Source organism: Lynx canadensis, chromosome A2, assembly GCF_007474595.2.
Source record: "Lynx canadensis isolate LIC74 chromosome A2, mLynCan4.pri.v2, whole genome shotgun sequence".
Taxonomy (NCBI): Eukaryota; Metazoa; Chordata; class Mammalia; order Carnivora; family Felidae; genus Lynx; species Lynx canadensis.
Window position 1 is genome coordinate 57,210,125 of NC_044304.2, and position 19,550 is coordinate 57,229,674.

At 43.5% G+C, this 19,550-nt stretch overlaps 1 protein-coding gene across 1 annotated transcript in view; it reads right to left on the reverse strand.

Annotated features, from left to right (window-relative positions):
- Positions 1 to 17,469, reverse strand: part of RAB7A (RAB7A, member RAS oncogene family) — a 68,417-nt gene extending 50,948 nt beyond the window's left edge. The window contains exon 1 of the mRNA XM_030307532.2: positions 17,246 to 17,469. The gene's annotated coding sequence lies outside the window, so the exon portion shown is untranslated. The remainder of the gene's footprint in view (positions 1 to 17,245) is intronic.
- Between the last annotated feature and the right edge of the window lie 2,081 nt (positions 17,470 to 19,550).

Below are 19,550 nucleotides of genomic sequence, written 5' to 3' on the forward strand. Positions count from 1 at the left end.
ATACAAAGAATGCTCCATACAGGTAAAGTACTTAGCTCTCACTCCAAAAACCTTCTCTCTTTAAAACATGCCTTTTTTGAAGTAAGAAATTTCTATCAGTAGGATAAGCTGAGAGTTACAATGGTTGGAAAATTAATGTCCTAACAGTCAGCGATTCCCATCAAACAAATTCTTCCTCCAAAAACAGCCAAACTACATCAACAGTTAACCAGTTAGAGGCTGTAACTATAAATGAGTTCACCATGAATAGGACATAATCACTGGTTAGAAGCAACAGGGGAAGTTGAGAACTTCCTTTCAGTATCACCAGAAATGGATACAAGTCAGGGCACCACACCATGCCAGCACTGCCTAGGCATCTTTGGTTAATCCTGTCTTTTCAGGAGCAGTTAGCTCTGCTTCCTCTTTCACCAACTCGGCTATGCTTGCCCAAGCCGACCCCTATCTGCGTAAAGCCTGTCAAATAGGCATTCTTGCTTTTAGAGCCACAGTCACCATCTTAGACCAGGCTTATACACATCATACCCATTCTATACAACTTGTAAATCCTTTCAACCAGAGTAATGTCCCTCATATTTTCTTGTCTTTTCCTTTCAAATACGTAAATATGGATAGATTATCATGACGAGATGTGGTTAATGTGAAAAAGAGAGGTACCAAAAATCTGTTGCCTTTACAGAACATCATAGTGCTTCCTGCCTACGCCCTTGAACGGTAACATACCTGAAAAACACAAAGCCTGCCGCACCTGGAACTACCTGAGCAGCGGTGCATACCACCTGGATTTCTTACTGTATTGCCCCAGTCTTTCCTCATTTTTAAGGCGTACCGTCCTCTCAAATCTATCACCTCAAATCAATCACTGCCCAAAATCTAGACACCTACTTCCAGGTTTGGCCACATTAACACATTTGGAAGGTCATAAGTCCACTTCTCCCCTTTCCTTGATGCATCTCTCTCAGCCAAGAAAATACAAGTGGGGAAAAGAAATCTGCCCCTGCTTCAAAATGCATATTCAAAACACATAAATACACAGGGACAGACTTACATGTATTATGAGTGAACATTCTAAAATGTAGTTAGATTTTTTCTGTGAGAGAGAGCACAAGCAAGCACATGTGCCCAAGCAGGGGAGCAGCAAAGGGAGAGAATCTTAAGCAGGCTCCATGCTGAGTGTGGAGCCTGACGTGGGGCTCAATCCCACAACCATGAGATCACGACCCCGGCCTAAATCGAGAGTTGGACACTTAACCAACTGAGCCACCCAGGTGCCCCAGGTTTTCTTTAAGTATGGTACAGAACAAGATAATGTTTCCATTTGTGTTTATTAGGCTGAATCCTATGAAAGTGTCATGTTTGGTCAAAACCAATCAACTTTATAGGGTTCACTATTGTCTCTAAGGTAGGAGGGACTGAGGTATGAAAATATTTGTTTTCAAGGTTTCCTTCTGTACAATTAGATTTATGAAGTGTGTCATTACCTCCTCCTCACATCCAAAAACTCAACACCTGTCCAAAAGCCTATCAAATCTTTTTCATACTACATCACCCCCTTTTGTGGGTGGCTCCTCATGTGTCATGCAGTCAAAAAGAAACATTCCTCCAGGACAGGAACTATCTTACTCCTTTGGCATTTCGCTAGCGTAGCCCTCGGCACGAAGCACCATTTGGATACTTGCATGCCTGAATAACTACACGTCCACTTCCCCTGTATGACCAGGGGTAGAACTTGTTCCCCACCAGAGCAGTAAGAAGGAGAAAAACCAACTCCCTTCTCAGATTCTGACATGCACTGTTTGATTTTGGCCTGTGAACAACCACAGGTGAAGTTATTCGTTAAATGTGTGTGTACACCATGTGTCTAGGGAGGGGGTACATTCCAAGGCTGGCCAACATGAGCTCCTTCCTCCTCACTCCCCTCTAACCTCCCACCCCCTTCCCAAACTCACAAGTGGAATCTTGCTACTGCCTCATGGCTCCAGTGGGCTAACAGAAATCTGGCCACAAGGTTCCAACCTTCACAGAGACAGCACTCCTTTCTCTCCCCCAAGTAGATCGTGGGTGCTCTATAACTCCAGACGACTTTATGGGCTCAGAGAACCACAAGCCATAGAAGGCTGCCATTTGCCAGAGTGGTGGCCAGTCATATGTACACAGAATTTCATGTTGACGTCATGCAAAATGATTAGCTATAACTTTAGAAGATAATAAGCAAAGGGAAAAAAGGAAGAACTGGCAGACCCAGTGTACTTTTTTCCTGTAGAAAGGCAATCATTTTTTTACCAATTCAGACTAACATTCCTTTAACAACCCTGAAAATAAAGACTGGCCCAATGGTGTGATCTTCATCTGTGAAAATTAATTAACTCCCTCCTTATATATTAGAATTAATTAATAAAAGGAAAAAAACATTTTTAACTCTTGCCAAGTTTGGGACATTCCTATGGAATCTGCTATTACAACCCTCTACCAGGAGTGACAAACAAATCTATTTTGTCCAAGTTAGACAAGAAAAGTTAGTAAAAAATCCATCTAGAATAAAGATTATAAGTAACTGTGTATGTTCGAATACTGCAAGAAATGACCACAGAAGACAAAACATGAGGGGGCTTGGTCAGTTAAGCTTCTGACTTGGGCTCAGGTCATGATCTCAGTTTTTGAGTTCGAGCCCAGCCCTGCGCTGACGGCTCAAGAGCCTGGTGTCTGCTTCGAATTCTGTCTCCCTCTCTCTCCCCCTCCTCCCCCTACTAGCACTCTGTCTCAGTCTCTCAAAAATAAATAAACCTTAAAAAAAAAAATGAAATACATAAAAGCTTCATGAACATAACTTAAAACCTAATACTTGCTTTCCAGTGTCCTTTTTCAATCCTTTACATACGGCATCTGGATACTAAGATTAAAAGATGTGGGGCACCTGGGTGGCTCAGTTGGTTGAGCGACCGACTTTGGCTCAGGTCATGATCTCACAGTCCGTGAGTTCGAGCCCCGCGTCGGGCTCTGTGCTGACAGCTCAGAGCCTGGAGCCTGCTTCAGATTCTGTGTCTCCCTCTCTCTCTGACCCTCCCTCGTTCATGCTTTGTCTCTCTCTCTCTCTGTCAAAAATAAACACGCTAAAAAAAAAAAAAAAAAAAAAAAAAGACTAAAAGATGTGTACCACTGCCCCACCAAACCCAAGGCTCACTGGGGGTCAGAAACCAGCAGGTTTTCTACTATTCGTACAGCTATTGCCTTGCACAAGGGTTCGGACGTGGTGGCTGCTCAATGAAACCTACTGGCTACACGAGCCATTATACAGTATTTGTCCCAGATACATAGGGGAGAGAATTTCACTGCTTCCCTCTGTCAGAGGGCACCTTAGTAAAAGCTTCTTCTAAACTTGATGGATGAAACTGTCCTACAAATTGATTAAGGGACCAAGGGTAGAAAGAGTACCAATTTAATCAGAAGCAAACGTGTTTTGAGCCTAACTTCAACAGAGTTCTATGCAAGATGGAAAACTGCAAACTTATCAAAATGTATTATGAAGCAGAAGCAAATAAGACAGCAGTACTGTCCCAGAGACAAAGAATGGAAAAGTTAAAAAAAGACACATGTAGGTGGGTAATTAGTATGTGATAAAAAGATTTCTAGTCAGTGAGAAAAGGATGACAATATAATGAAATACTGAGACAACGATACATTTGGAAAGATGCTGACATCATATTGCATCATATATAAGAATTCCGGGGGCGCCTGGGTGGCTCAGTCGGTTAAGCGTCCGACTTTGGCTCAGGTCATGATCTCGCGGTTTGTGAGTTCGAGCCCACCGTTGGGCTCTGTGCTGACAGCTCAGAGCCTGAAGCCTGCTCGGGTTCTGTGTCTCCCTCTCTCCCTGTCTCAGAAATAAATAAAACCTTAAAAAAAAAAAATGAATTCCAATGTGCTAAATACTAGGGGGAAACATTGTTTTACTGCCCTCAGGATAGGTTGGGCCAACATATAATAATGTAAACCCCCCCACCCCCCACACACAAATCAACAGTTGACTACAGGAAAGTTTCTTTACTACAAAAACACACCATCAACCAAACCAAGCCGTGAGAAACAAGGCTGGAACGTCTGCAACATGAAAAAGTGTCAATATTCTTGCTATAGATAAAAAGTTTAGGTTAAAACAAAAACCTGTCTCACTTGGGCTTTAGACAAAACAGTCAAATCACAGAAGAAAAATAAATGGCTACTATTTTTTAAAAGTTTAATCTATCATCAATGAAATGGAAATGAGGTATCATTTAAATTTTTCCCACTGAACTGGCAACCATTAAGAAAACTGATGGCTGACATAGGCAACTATATAAATAGAATTGTCAAGCTACAAATGTTAAGTACGCAAACTTCTTGGAGGCTGTGTGGTAATATATACCAAATTTTAAGTATGAATAACAATTATAAGGAAATGATCAAATAAGTGGACAAAGACAAATATAGTCACCAAATTATCCAGGAGGGTGACAGAAACCTATTCACTTGCTTCTGTAATTTAGAAACAAGTTCACTTCAGGAAAAATCTAACCACCTCTATACAGTGAGGTTATTCTCGCTCCTCATAAAGAAGTGAATGAGCAGGGCTCCATGTAGGTGACAGCTTTGAAATTGCTGAAAGGGTACTCAAAGTCATCTTGCCAGTTGGGATATTGCAAAAGCCACTGCAGTATGACCAAGAGCCAAAGAAAGCCAAAATATGAAAGGATCTTGAGGACAGCCAATCCGCTACTCTCATTTTTCAAAAATGGAAACAGAAGCTTAGGAACTCACTTGAGAGTCAGAGTCATCCTGTGGCCCTGCTTAAGGAAGTCTCTGCACCCTACAGCCTCTGGCCCACTGATTTCAAACATGAATTTCTTTTTTTTTTTTTTTTTTCAGCCAGAGAACACAATAGAGAGAGAGAGAGAGACAGTGTGTGTGTGTGTGTGTGTGTGTGTATAAAAAACCACTTGGAGAATATATTTTTAGTTCTTTCTTTCAAATGATTAGCTTTGGGGGGGGACATAAATTAGTCTAGGATCTACCCTGAAGCCCCTCTCCTAGAGTAGGTAAGATGCATATATGTGTGTGTCAGACACACACATGAAATACAAGTCACAGGGATTCAAGGAAAGCTAAGAATAGTACAGGCTAAAAATGAAGCTGGTGGTACCTGAGCCAGGCAGGATCCCAACAGATGTAACAGAAATGAAGGGACCTGGCAGGAACCAAGCTGAAAGCAGCAGGGAACAAAGTGTCCTAAGGAAAAGGTAAGTAAAACAACTCTCAATAAAAGGTCTGTATCAGAGAAAGCACAAAACCAGGAAGACCAGCTGCAGGCAGTTTGTGGAGGGAAATAACCAAGGGCACTGAAAAAACAAAGGGTTCTGCGGGCAGGGAAAGAATAGGACTTAGGAGTACTTTTAAGACTATGACTATCTGGTAGCACTTTAGGAGAAGGACTGGGGGAGAAGGGGAGTGAGAAATCAGTAAAAAGACATTTAGGGTATCTATAGGATTCCAACACTGAAAATATGGCAGGCAAGGGAATGCTCACACTTGGCTGTTTCTTTCACACCTACTTCATGCAAAGGGCATTTCAAGACACTTGAGTTGAGGTGATCACATTGTTTATTTTTTTAATAAATTTTTTAAAAAATCAATTTTTTAGAAAGAAAGAGAGAACACGTGCGCAGGGGAGGGGCAGAGAGAATCCCAAGCAGGCTCCCCGCTGTGACCTGAGCAGAAGTCAGATGCTTAACTGACTGAGCCACCCAGGCGCCCCTATTATACACCATTTAAAAGAAGTAGATTCCTTAGGATAGAAAGGTGATTTGTGAGTGAGGCAATTTGTTATCCTTTTGGCATTTAAATTACCAGTTGACTGGGGCAAGAATCTATGAGGCAGTCTTTCCCCCAACACCTATTACCTATTACAGCAAGCCACGATACAACTAGTACTATTTCCTAAATATTTCCAACTCTGTGCTTTCCAAGCCCACGGCAGAATCCCACTTCTTGGTCTCTGGTGTGGTGTGACTCATTCTGGCCAGTGAGTTGTAAGCAGAAGTGACGTGTCCCTCTGGGCTGGAACATTTAACTTCAGGAGCAAGACCTTCCAATAGTCCTTTTTCACTTTGCCAAGATGCCCAGCAATATTCCATATTGTCACTGCTCCTTCAGGTGGAGTAGGAATGAGGCAGAGCCCCTGGAAAACTCATGATGCACATGCTGCACAAGCAGAAAATAAACCTGAGTTGCTTTCAACCATTTTGAGGTTATTTATTGCTGCAGAATAACCTAGCCTATTCAGTCTCATTCTGCTGGAAAATTCACTACCTGGAAATTTACATATCAAAAGAGAACAAAGCATCCTTCTTTTTACAAACCCTTAAACAAAACCAAATAAATTTACATAAGCTCTTCTTCTATATGTTATTTTTCTCACAACTATTAGGGTTAAAGAAACATTTGGCTACTTGGAATATGAAGTGCCAGTTCTAATCCCACTACCTGGGGACTCCGTGGTACTGAGCGCATCCTTTCAGGCCATTTCCGTGTCTGTGAAGAGATGGTAATAACTCACATGCTGCTTAGATTGAACTTTGAAGTGAAGCTTAAACAAGGTAACAGTTGAGTTCTGTAAAAGAATAATTATATATACACACTTTATTCCATGTATCACTCATGAAGAGGGGGAAAAACTAAGGCAAGTTTTACAAAGAAGCAAGTTTCTTGAACAGTATGGTACTGGCACAAGAACACTCAGATCAATGGAACAGAATAGAGAACCCAGAAATGGACCCACAAATGTATGGCCAACTAATCTTTGACAAAGCAGGAAAGACTATCCACTGGAAGCAAGACAGTCTCTTCAGCGAGTGGTGCTGGGAAAACTGGACAGCAACATGCGGAAAAATGAATTTGGACCACTTTCTTACACAATACACAAAAATAAACTCAAAATGGATGAAAGACTTCAATATAAGACAGGAAGCCATCAAAATCCTCAAGGAGAAAGCAGGCAAAAACCTCTTTGATCTTGGCCTCAGCAACTTCTTACTCAACTGGTCCTCAGAGGCAAGGGAAACAAAAGCAAACATGAACTACTGGGACCTCATCAAAATAAAAAGCTTCTGCACAGCGAAGGAAACAATCAGCAAAACTAAAAGGCAACCTACAGAATGGGGGAAGATATTTGCAAACGACATATCAGAAAAAGGGTCAGTATCCAAAATCTAAAAGAACTTATCCAACTCAACACTCCAAAAACAAATAATCCAGTGAAGAAATGGGTAAAAGACAGGAATAGACACTTCTCCAAAGAAGACATCCAAATGGCCAACCGACACATGAAAAAATGCTCAACATCACTCATCATCAGGGAAGTACAAATCAAAACCACAATGAGAGCCCACCTCACCCCTGTCAGAATGGCTAACATTAACAACTCAGGCAACAACAATGTTGGCAAGGATGCGGAGAAAGAGGATCCCTTTTGCACTGCTGGTGGGAATGCAAACTGGTGCAGCCATTCCAGAAAACAGTATGGAGGCTCCTCAAAAAATTAAAAACAGAACTACCCTACAACCCAGCAATTGCACTATTAGGTATTTATCTAAGGGATACAGGTGTGCTCTTCCAAAGGGGCACATGCACCCCAATGTTTATAGCAGCACTATCAACAATAGCCAAAGTATGGAAAGAGCCCAAATGTCCATCCATGGATGAATGGATAAAGAAAATGAGTATTACTTGGCAATCAAAAAGAATGAAATCTTACCATTTGCAACTACATGGATGGAACTAGAGAATATTATGCTAAGCAAAATTAGAGAAAGACAAATATATGACTTCACTCATATGAGGACTTTAAGAGACAAAACAGATGAACATAAGGGAAAGGAAGAAAAAATAATATAAAAAAGGGAGGGGGACAAAACACAAGAGACTCTTTTTTTTTTTTTTTAATTTTTTTTTTTTCAACGTTTATTTATTTTTGGGACAGAGAGAGACAGAGCATGAACGGGGGAGGGGCAGAGAGAGAGGGAGACACAGAATCGGAAACAGGCTCCAGGCTCTGAGCCATCAGCCCAGAGCCCGACGCGGGGCTCGAACTCACGGACCGCGAGATCGTGACCTGGCTGAAGTCGGACGCTTAACCGACCGCGCCACCCAGGCGCCCCAAGAGACTCTTAAATATGGAGAACGAACAGAGGGTTACTGGAGGGGTTGTGGAAAGGGGGATGGGCTATACGGGTAAGGGCCATTAAGGAATCTACTCCCGAAATCATTGTGGCACTATATGCTAACTAACTTGGATGTAAATTAAAAAAATAAATTGGGGTGCCTGGGTGGCTCAGTAGGTTGAGCGTCTGACTTCAGCTCAGGTCATGATCTCATGGCTCACGTCAGGCTCTGTGCTGACAGCTCAGAGTCTGGAGCCTGCTTCAGATTCTGTGTCTCCCTTTCTCTCAAAAATGAATAAACATTAAAATTTTTTTTAATAAATAAAATTAAAATTAAAAAAGCAAGTTTCTTGAAAAGCAATTCTTGTTAAGAGGACTTGGCAACCCAACCCAATAGATTCTCCGCTATGTTGTGCTCACTGCTCTCGAGCTTTCTAAAGGCAGGTACCAAACCAAGAGCAGAGGCTTTAGTCAGAGACCCGGATGGTAGTGCCTTTTTTTTTTTTTTCTTTTTTGGTAAAACAGACTGGAAAGCAGCTAGCTAGTAAAATAGACAGTTACACAGAACCATTTCAATAACTCAAAGCTTTTATAGCAACCCTTGCTTATCTCAGGCATTTACCAGTAAAATAGATTGCTCATAAATTGCTAAAAGGAGCCCATAGTGGGCTGGCTGGCTAAAGAGGAAAACCAAACTAACTGCTCCTTCTCCATTCCATCCCTCCAAACCAACTCCTTTTAATCTGTGTTAAATGCACTTCTAAGGAAGCACCTCTTTGAAGGTTTAAACACATTTGTATTTGACTCCTAGCCCCACTAATCTCTCAATGTGTGTTTCTTTAGGTAAATTATAACATCAAAGTCATTCCTTACCCATACCAGGGGTACCACCTGCCTTACTCAATAGGGTTGTGACGTTCAAGTGAGAGGATTATGCCCTATCCTAGCATTATCTATTGAAGTATCACTTTGTTAAACATAAACCCTTCAAGAAGGCACTAGAGTGCCTCCCCTCCCCCACTCCATCTGGCCCCCGTACATCTACTCATTCCCAAATTGGAGATAATGCAGTCATTCCATCTGCCTTAGCATTTCCTTACCTCCATTCATTTGCTTATGCCAGTCTCTCCAATTACAATGGGTTTCCCAAGTCTCCCTTCCATACCACAACTCTACCCAGCACCCACCTAACCCAGCCATTTGAACACCTCTAGCATTTTCTTTAAGCTATTTTTATGACTCTCATTTGCCTTGTTTTACAATTATTCCTAAACCTCCAGTGATCTTCATTTTATACTCCCCACAGCTGTCAGCAGTGTTTTCTTACAGCAGACAATAAAAATCTGTCAAATGAACACAAAACACAGTTCAGCATTCAGGAAAGCTCTACATATTAATCACTGGCCCAGAAGCATAACTTACATGCTACAAATAGTAATTTACTGTGCAAAGTTAGAACTGGAAAAATTTGTTTAAGTTTACTGAATATTTCAAGATCCATCCTAGAATAATTTATCTCTGCCCTCAAGGAGTTTAGAGTGGGGGTGGGGGGAAGCAAAGTCATGTAATATCATTCCAACCAAACTAAGGTCTACAGTGGATGTACAAAGCTCAAGATCACTTAGCCAGAAAGCTGTTGGTCAAACACCAATATGTAAATGGTCAGTCAGAACATGTAAACAGACCTATTTCTAGCATGTGTATGATGGAATCCAGTATTTTAAGGACTCAAGTGTCAAAGCAAAGAAGAATTTGAATGAAAGCACAGATGATCCTCTGGGGCCCATTCCACCAGCAGGAATGGATCCAGATCATAAATGCAAAACACTGCTGGTGGGAGTGTAAGCTGGTACAACAATTGGATAATTGACAGTATCTATACCAAAGTGTAACAGATACTGTAATGGGCTGAACTGTATCCGCCCCAAATTCATATGTGGAAGTCCTAACCCCCAATACCTCAAAATATGACTATCTTCAGAGACAGGAACTTTAAAGATGTGATTAAGATTAAATGAGGTCATGAGAGTGAGCTCTAATCAATATGACTGATGTCCTTATGAGAAGAGACTAGGACACAGGACAGCCATCTACAAGCTAAGAGAAGTCTCCAAACAAACAAATCAACCCCGCCAACACAACACAGCATCTTGAGCTTCTAGCTTCGAGAATTATGGTGAAACTTTTTTCTTTTTGTTAAGCCACTCAGTCTGTGGTATTTATTACAGCAGCCTTAGCAAAAGAATACATATACATTTTAAGCCTAAAATTAAGCCTTTCCACTCCTCGGTATTAACCTAATAGAAATACGAACACATTAGTCAGAAAAACATTCTGACCACACAAGAACATTCATACAACATTATTTGTAACAGCCAAAAGTTATAAGCTACCCAAATGCACGTCAATAAATTAATAAATACATCTGGTATACCACACAATGGAACACTTCTGAGCAATAAAAATGGAGTTGAGAACTGCACTCAATACAAAATCTCACAAACAATAATGGATCAGAGAAACCAGACACAGAAGAGTACATAGTGTATAACTCCATTTATGTAAAATCCAATTCGGGCAAAATCACACTACAGTGCTAAAAATCAGCAGACTCATTACCCAGGGACGAGGGGATGATAATGACTTGAAGGAGGCACAAGGGGGCTTCTAAATTTACAAAAATCCTCCAAGTTGGGGCACCTGAGTCTCTCAGTCGGTTAAGCATCCAACTTCAGCTAAAGTCATGATTTTGTGGCTCGTGAGTTTGATCCCCGCGTCGGGCTCTTTGCTAAGTGCTCAGAGCCTGGAGCCTGCTTCAGATTCTGTGTCTCCCTCTCTCTCTCTCTGTCCCTCCCCCACTTGTGTTCTCTCTCAAAAATAAACATTAAAAAAAAAAAAACCCAAAAAGTATTTATATAAATGTCTCCAAGTTCACTTGTGTACTTTTCTATAAATATGTTCTGCTTCAACTTCAAAGTTTAGCAGCATATAAAAATGACAAATTACTTAAAAATCAGGGCAACATTTTACTTATCCAGTGTCACCATGCCAAATAACTTTATTCTGGAACTGAATCCATCAGGTTCTTCACCTGTTGCCATTAAACATCTGAAAACCACAGCTAGCCTCATGGTCCCCAGCTTCCCATCACAGTGTTTATTAGGAGAAGTCCCATAGGTCAAAGGATTCAAGTGTCCAGTCCCAGTCATAGTTAAATTCTCACACCACATTTTAGTCTATTTCATAAAAGAAAGGTATTAAAGGATGGATTCATAGGAAGAAAACAACCAGTTAACTCTGCGGTCTTCCTCTGGATAGTGAATGGTGGTTTTTTCCTTTTTACTTCTGTATTTCCCTAGTGTGTGTGTGTGTGTGTGTGTGTGTGTGTTTCCTTTAAAAGAACGGATTCATTTAATAACCAGCAAAAGAGAAACATCATTTTATTAAGTTTTTTATTTATTTTTTATTTATTTTTTTAAATTTTTTTAACGTTTTATTTATATTATTTTTGAGACAGAGAGAGACAGAGCATGAACAAGGGAGGGTCAGCGAGAGGGAGACACAGAATCTGAAACAGGCTCCAGGCTCTGAGCTGTCAGCACAGAGCCCGACGCGGGGCTCGAACTCACAGACTGCGAGATCATGACCTGAGCCGAAGTCGGCCGCCCAACCGACTGAGCCACCCAGGCACCCCGAAGTTTTTTAAATGCTTTATTTATTTGTTTGTTCTTGAGAGAGAGTGCGTGGCAAATGAGGGAGAGAGGCAGAAGGACAGAGAGAGGCAGAAAATCCAAAGCAGGCTCCAGGCTCCAAGCTATCAATACAGAGCTTGACGCAAGGCTCGAACTCAGGAACTGTGAGATCATGTCACAAGTGACTGAGCCGAAGTCACTTAACTGACTGAGCCACCCAGGTGTCCCGAGTAACGTCATTTTAAACAAAAGGTTGTTGGGGGGGGTGTCTGGCTGGCTCAGTTGGAAGATCATACAACTCTTGAGATTGGAGTTGTGAGTTTGAGCCCCATGTTGGGTGTAGAGATTACTTAAAAAAATAAACGTTAAAATAAACAGTAGTGGAAGAAAAACCTTTTTTTAATGTTTATTATTATTTATTTATTTTGAGACAGAGCACATGCAGGAGCAGGCAAGGGAGGGGCAGAAAGAGAGAGAGAGAGAGAGAGAAACAAAGAGAATCACAAGCAGGCTCTGCGCTATCAGCACAAAACCTGACGCAGGGCTTGATCTTGACCTGAGAGGAAGTCCAGAGTTGGACTGCCCCACACAAGAGCTCCAGACAAATACATTTTTAAAAGGAGTCAAATGCCGAGGGCTTTAAGGCAATCATGTATAATCAAAAAGGGAGGGTGGTGTATCAGAAAGAGCATTGAGCTATGTGTTTCAGCAGACCTAGATTAGCATTGTCTAGGAGCTGGGCCACCTGAGCACCAGCAGTAGCTCTCTCAGACACAAAAACAGAAAAGGCTATCCTCTCAGCGTACAGAGATGTTCTAAGCACCAAATGAAACCTTATGTAAAAGGTAGGCAATACACAAACACTAAAGAGCATCTATTTAAAGACAAGTATCACGTAGTAACGTTTCTACAAAACGTTAGTACTCTCTAACAACCATCAGCTGGCACAGGTCACAGGATTTCAGAGGGGCTCTTACCCTGTGGGCTGCCCAGATGACCCAGAGTTATCTCTGGGGTCCCCAGATCTCTAAGTGCACAGTGCACAGTGCACAGAGCACTGTTGGTAGACTGACTACCATATGTAAGAGGCACTACTTTTCATAAAGTCTGTGCTGTTACGACTGGGTTTTTTCGGCTCTGTCATGTATTCTCAAATTAACTCGAACTAAGAGTTTATCCATCTGAAATAGACTTTTAATTAAAATTGCATACAAACATTGGAAACCAACGATGTTAACTATTTACCTCCCAACGCAATTTTTAAAGGATTCCGGAACTGGGCTGGGTGACTCCAGGAAAGCCAGTAGCAAGCATAAGTTGTCGTTACTTGGAAGAGTCAGGGAGAACAGAGATGCTCCTTCACTGGGTCTGGCAGCAGTCACACAAGCAAGCTCATTTGAGAGCCAAGTGAGGGGCGCCTGGGTGGCGCAGTCGGTTAAGCGTCCGACTTCAGCCAGGTCACGATCTCGCGGTCTGTGAGTTCGAGCCCCACGTCAGGCTCTGGGCTGATGGCTCAGAGCCTGGAGCCTGTTTCCGATTCTGTGTCTCCCTCTCTCTCTGCCCCTCCCCCGTTCATGCTCTGTCTCTCTCTGTCCCAAAAATAAATAAACGTTGAGAGCCAAGTGAGGTTACAGGATTCCTAAACTGCCCAGGTCCCCAGACCTCCCTAAATATGCTTCAGATTTACTCTGCCCCTAAAGCAAACAGTCGGAGGCAACCAGGAAATGGACAACAAAATCAGTCAGACTGATCTCCATGGCAGCGATGACATCACCAGACAGCCCAGGAGAGGCTAGAGGTCCCCCGCATTAAGTACTGCATCTTCAGGCAAATGAACGAGGCCAACACTGTATGTCACCACTGGAACCAACTCCCAAGCTTTCTTCCTCCCCCACAGAGATATTCTGCAAGTAGCTATTCTTAAATTTGTTTTTGAAATCACAGCCTGAGTACTAAAATTGAAACTAGTCAGAGGCACTGCTACAAGGCCTGTTCTGATTTCACCCACGACACATCACTTTTACCTTTGATTCACAAATCACACTGACCACAATTACCATGAAAAAGTTTTAAAACATAAATACAAACTATTTTTCTGTGTTTATGAAAAGTCAGAAAATAGAGGGAAGATGTGAGAGCAAATACTGAAGAGATCAACACATTGAAAATGTTTCTGCAGCAAACTGCAGAGGTACAACCCTATGGAGCTATTAGATAGCATTAACAGATAAATGTTTGATAACACATAGGAATGGATGACTGAGAATACAATGGCAACCTTACATGGGAGATAAGAGTCAGCAGAAAGCCAGTAGCCGCAAGGGGGGGGGGAGTGCTAATTTCTAGAGCTTCAGTCTCCTTCAGAGGATGACATCAGTGCCAAGGGAACCACTGTTTAGCCTTACTCAAGAGGATTCCACCTCCTTACTTCCCTGGAAAACCTTGCTTATAACTCCTAGTCCAATATCTTGTCAAATCCTCAGCCATATTTGTTGAATTATATAGATACAGAATTAGGACATTTTATCACAGGCATAATGAGAACTATTTATGTCAAATCTCAGAAAGGAACAGTGTATAAGACTATCACATGTGTGTGGTCTGAATTTGCTACACCTTTGCACAGAAAGGTTAATACCAAATATAAGGGCAGAGATGTTATTTGTGTAATTCTCTTTGGAGATTTATTAAAAGCTAATCAAATAACCAAAACCATTTTGCTTCACTCAGTGGTGGGGTCAGGAATCGGATGCAAAGCCATACTGTACCATAAAGCAGTGCTTTTTGATGATGGGGTTGGGGGCTTAGGCCTGGTTGGCCCCCCAAAACATAACAAAACAAGCAAATGCCCCAAGTGATTGCTAAGAATCACCTGGAGAGATATACTAACAAAACTATTTTTAGAATGCCTTCTACATTCCACCCTTCTGTTTGTTTACTCATGCAGTTCTACCACAAAGGCAAAACTCACATCTCCTTTGAAAGGGAAGACAGAAAAGTTGCAAAAGAAGGGACAGCACAGGGTTTTATTTAGTATAATACGGACACTGTAACTGGTAAGCACTATATCAAACTTTCTTCATCAGCTAAAGAAAAAAAATCCAGCATGCCAAATGTGCCTTTGCTCAAAGAGCACTGCAACAGCTAACGTTTGCAGTGTCAAATGGCAGTGACATGAACTCCCTCCAGTGCACAACAACAACAAAATGCCACTAGAGCAAAAGGAGAAACAAGCTTAGTGTTGAAGGTTACTCTTCAAAAAGCATGATCAATTTGAAACTGTAATATTATCTTCTGTACTTTAAGAGCAAACCATACAAATGCCACTGCAATTAACAAAGCCTTCGAGTTGGCCGGAACACCAGACTGCCTACTATGAACTCACTTGGGAAAAGGTGAGAAACCACTCTTTCCAAAAGCCTCAGGTTCTACCACCAAGCCATTCCACAACAGAACGCCTGGCCACAATCACACACCATTTTTAAACTCCTTTAGGACAGGAACCACACCTACCTCTCTGAGTCAATAACCAGTAATGCCTAATACATGCTAGATACTCAAAACATCCGAATGAATGAAAAAGTGCTCATCACTACTCCCTTCTAAACACAGACATTAGTTAAGACTTACCACTTAAGTACTACGCACTTACCACCCGCTTAAATATATCAGTTCAGGTATAAAAGTTAAAAAAAAAAAAAGAAATTAGAATACAACAGGGTCGTGAGGACTAAGCTTCAGCTTGGACAGTATCTTCAGAAGCACTCACAACTCACCTTCCAGTTCTTAGACTCAAATCTGAGCAAACTCTCCCAAGTCTGAAGACAAACACACTAATAGGAGACTCTATTAATCCGTGGATGAGAAGTCATGCGGCTAATCAGCTGCTTAAGTCACAAGGAAGAGACAAGAGCCTGTTCTTTTGGAATCCAAAGAGAAGATACAGTATTTTCAACAGGAAAGAACCAACTGGCTAGATACCCACACACTAAGGTTTGAAGAAAGGCTGTCCACACGGCAGGATTGCCAGACTTAACTTGTTTGACCAAAGATTTAAGTAACAAAATTCTTCAGACCTCAATCGAGCACTCTGCTGGAACCGTAGAGCTTCTACTTTACGAGCACCACACTACAAACAAGCTGTGTTAAAAGTCACAACCGCACAGAGAACAGCTTACGGTTTATTAGGTAGCACTAAGGCAGCTACCAGAACAGGCTTTCAAATGCATCACTAAAAACAAAGGCGGCAGAGAGAGGCAGATACACCAGACAGCGAAAGATGGATCACAAACTTCAGCAGCATGGGAAAGCAGTACAACCCAGGGGCTGATCAGAGTACTCCGGAGTCTGACCGCCCGGGGTCGAATCTCCCTCCAGAAGTTATTTACGGTGACCTTGGACAAACAAGTTAACCTCTCCGTTCTCTGACAATAATGGTTACTTCAGAGGGCCGTTCCGAGAATTAAACATAATGATCTGTGCAAAGTTCTTGCCCATCTGCCCAAAATACAACACACGCTCAAATGCTTGCTATTATTCTTCTCGATTTTCCACTTTTAAGAACCACTAGGCACCAAGGTTCAATTTAATGCGGTAGAAGATCCCCCGACGCGGTGGAATCCCAACACAGCCCGACAACCAAACACCATCTTCCCCCCCCCCCCCCCCCCCCAGTAAGTTTGAAAACTTCTCTCAGGATTTACAACATACTTAGGACAAAAAGCTCCCTGTCTCCCAGAGCCAGAGGCGTCTCACATGTATACAAGTGCTTGGGGAGAGCCCAGTGCACGTGATCTGACTCACTGCCTTGACTCAGTTGCTGTCAGGGAACCTCTCTCATTAGCAGGGTCGGGCTGTTCAACTGAACAGACAGATAGGAACGTGGCTCAGCCTTGGGCGCCTGTTAACAAGGCCCGCGCGGTCGGCGGGTCCCGGGCCAGCGTCCCCCGGACAAGTCAGCGGGCGGGGTCGGCTCCGACACACTCCGGCTAGCTACTCCCAGAGCCCCAGCCCAACAGCGCGTCCCGCCGCGGCGCAGGGCCCCCAGTGCCCAGAGGCCACCCGAATCAGGAGACCCTCCCGGGTCTCGGGTCTTGACGCCACCAATAAACAAGGCGTCCGGGACAGCCGGCCCGGGGTCCGCAACCCGGCCAGAGGTCACACCCCGCGACCTCTGACCTCCCCCCCGGCCGGGCGCGGTTCGGGCCTGCGCTTGGGCCCTGGGCGACGCGGAGTTTCCCCGCGAGGCCTGCGCTGGGTCCAGAGCCTGCCCAAGACACGGACGACGCGAGGCCCAGGCGACCGAGGAGCTGAGGAGGGGGATGGGACCAGGCCACCGGCCGGGCTGGGCCCAATGCTTACCGCGGCCGCTCCGCTGGGGGCTCCGGGCCGGGCGCGTAGCTAGGGCTCCCACCGAGGAGGAGATGCAAGGGAGGACAGAGGCAGAGAAGTCCAAGTTCCGGTTCCAGAGGACTCCTCGGCACTCCCCAAGCTTTCAACGCCGCCGCTGCCGCCGCCTCAGGCTTTATGGCCAAGACTCCGGCTCCGCTCCCACTTCCGCCACCGCCGCCGCCCCGAGCGGAAGTACCTGTCACGAGACGCTCGACGCCAAGAGTGCGGGGGAGGAGCCCCGCCTCAATCTTCCGTCACGTTCCGGCCGCCTCTGGGATGAACCTTGATCATGTGGCACAAACATGTCTGCCCCTTAGTGGTTGTCGCCATCTTTGAGGCTCGTACAATGAGCAGGACGGCGCCATGTTGAACCCGCAAACGGATGTCTCAGCCATTCCCTGTTACCCTGGAATAATGAATGCCAGGGAAGAGAGGACGTGAATAAACTGGCTCTTCCATTAGTGTCCTTCTGCAGAAGGCCCTGATCACAACTAAAGAGTCCTACTGTGTGCCCTGAGTTCTTCAGGATTCACAAAGCATGCTGTAGGAACAGGCTTTCTTAGGGAGAAATCTGAGTGTTAAGACACAAGAGAGTGGTTTTTTGACAAACTCACAATGGGTTGAGGAAGGGCACCCGTATATACTGAGTATCTCCCGTGACCCTGTACTATATACCTTTGGATCATCTCCATTTTAACCACTTTAGGGAAAGATTATGTTCACCATTTTGCAAATAGGCAACAGAGACCCACTACAGGTCACTCGGCATCGCTCCACGCAGTAATTGGTAGAGTGGGATGTGAATCAAGGGATGTCTGATGTCAATGTGCATAATCGAGTAGACGGCAAATGACTGCACCAATTGTGTTACAGAGTGATAAAGACATGGAGGTAAATTAGACACTACCAGAACATTTTTTTTTCTGGCAGAAGAAAGGGTCCAAGAAAACGGAAAAACAGTGTAATCCAACTAACATGAGGTCACTTCTTAGTGAGTCACAGACATGCCAGGTGGAGCTGTCACACAAAGTAAACTTTATTTGCAGCAAATAAGGAGATTGCTGAGGAATAACTTCCGAAGCCATGACTTCCTGAGCGAGGGTGAATAGGTTCCTTTTACTTATAGGGTTAGGATGAATATTTAGATGGAAGCCTTGTCATCCTATGTAGAGGGGGGCAAAAGGAGGCGCAGGCACCTTAAGGAAACATGCCTATACATACATCGTATGTTATGTATATGAGGCGTATGCTCCTCCTTGGGCAGAGATTTTACTATTATAATGAGGTAATTGTAACTGTCAGTCACTCCACGGATCTCTCCATGGTCCATCTGCACAGGCATGAGTGGGGGGTTAAGTTCAAACTGGTCTGGGTGGTCTAGGCAGTTGTTATTGCTTGAGAGGTATTTCTGTTTCCATCTGGGATGTTATGTCCCTCAGGTCTTTCGCCTGAGTTAAGAGATAAGCTGGAAAGAAGAGCTTAAGGAAAAAGGTGAGAGAAAGGTCAGTGAGTACAATAAACAGGTAGGCAGTAAAGGTCAGGCTTTGGGGCCCAGCTGGTGACAACAGCTCAAGACTCTCTGAGCTTAGGAGGGTGGGACACCCTACCAAGCACCTGCCCCATCTGAGCACATTAAGATCAACTCAGAACTCAGATCAACATCTTCGACAACATGCTCTTCTCATAGTCCTTTCCTGTCTTGGTTCATGAAAGCTTCATTCTTTCAGTTGCTCGGTCCAAAAAATGTTGGAATCATTCTTGTCTGCTGTAGTGGACTGAATAGTCACCGGCCAAAAGGTAAGCCTATACCGTGGAACCTGTGGATGTGACCTGATTTGGAAAAAGAGTATTTGCAGATGTAATTAAAGATCTTGAGATGAAAGCATCCTGGATTATCCAGGTGGGTCCTACATCCAATGACAAGTGTCCTTAGAAGATACACACGGGGTACAAACACACAGAGAAAAGAAGTCCATATGAAGATGGGGTCAGAGATTGGAGTGAGTAGCCACAAGCCAACGAATGCTGACAGCCACCCGAAGCTGAAAGAGACAAAAAAGGTGGAGGGGTAGGGTGGGGGGTGGAGGCTTTGATTTTGAATTTTCTATTTGAGATGTATTTGAGAGAATATATTTCTGTTGTTTTAAGCCACCAAGCTGGTGGTGATTTGTTTACAGCAGTCCTGGAAAATGAATTAAACTCCCCTCTCTCTTGTACCCCTCGTTCACAGCCTTCAAAAGATATTCAGAGCATGACCACTTACTATCTCTGCCAT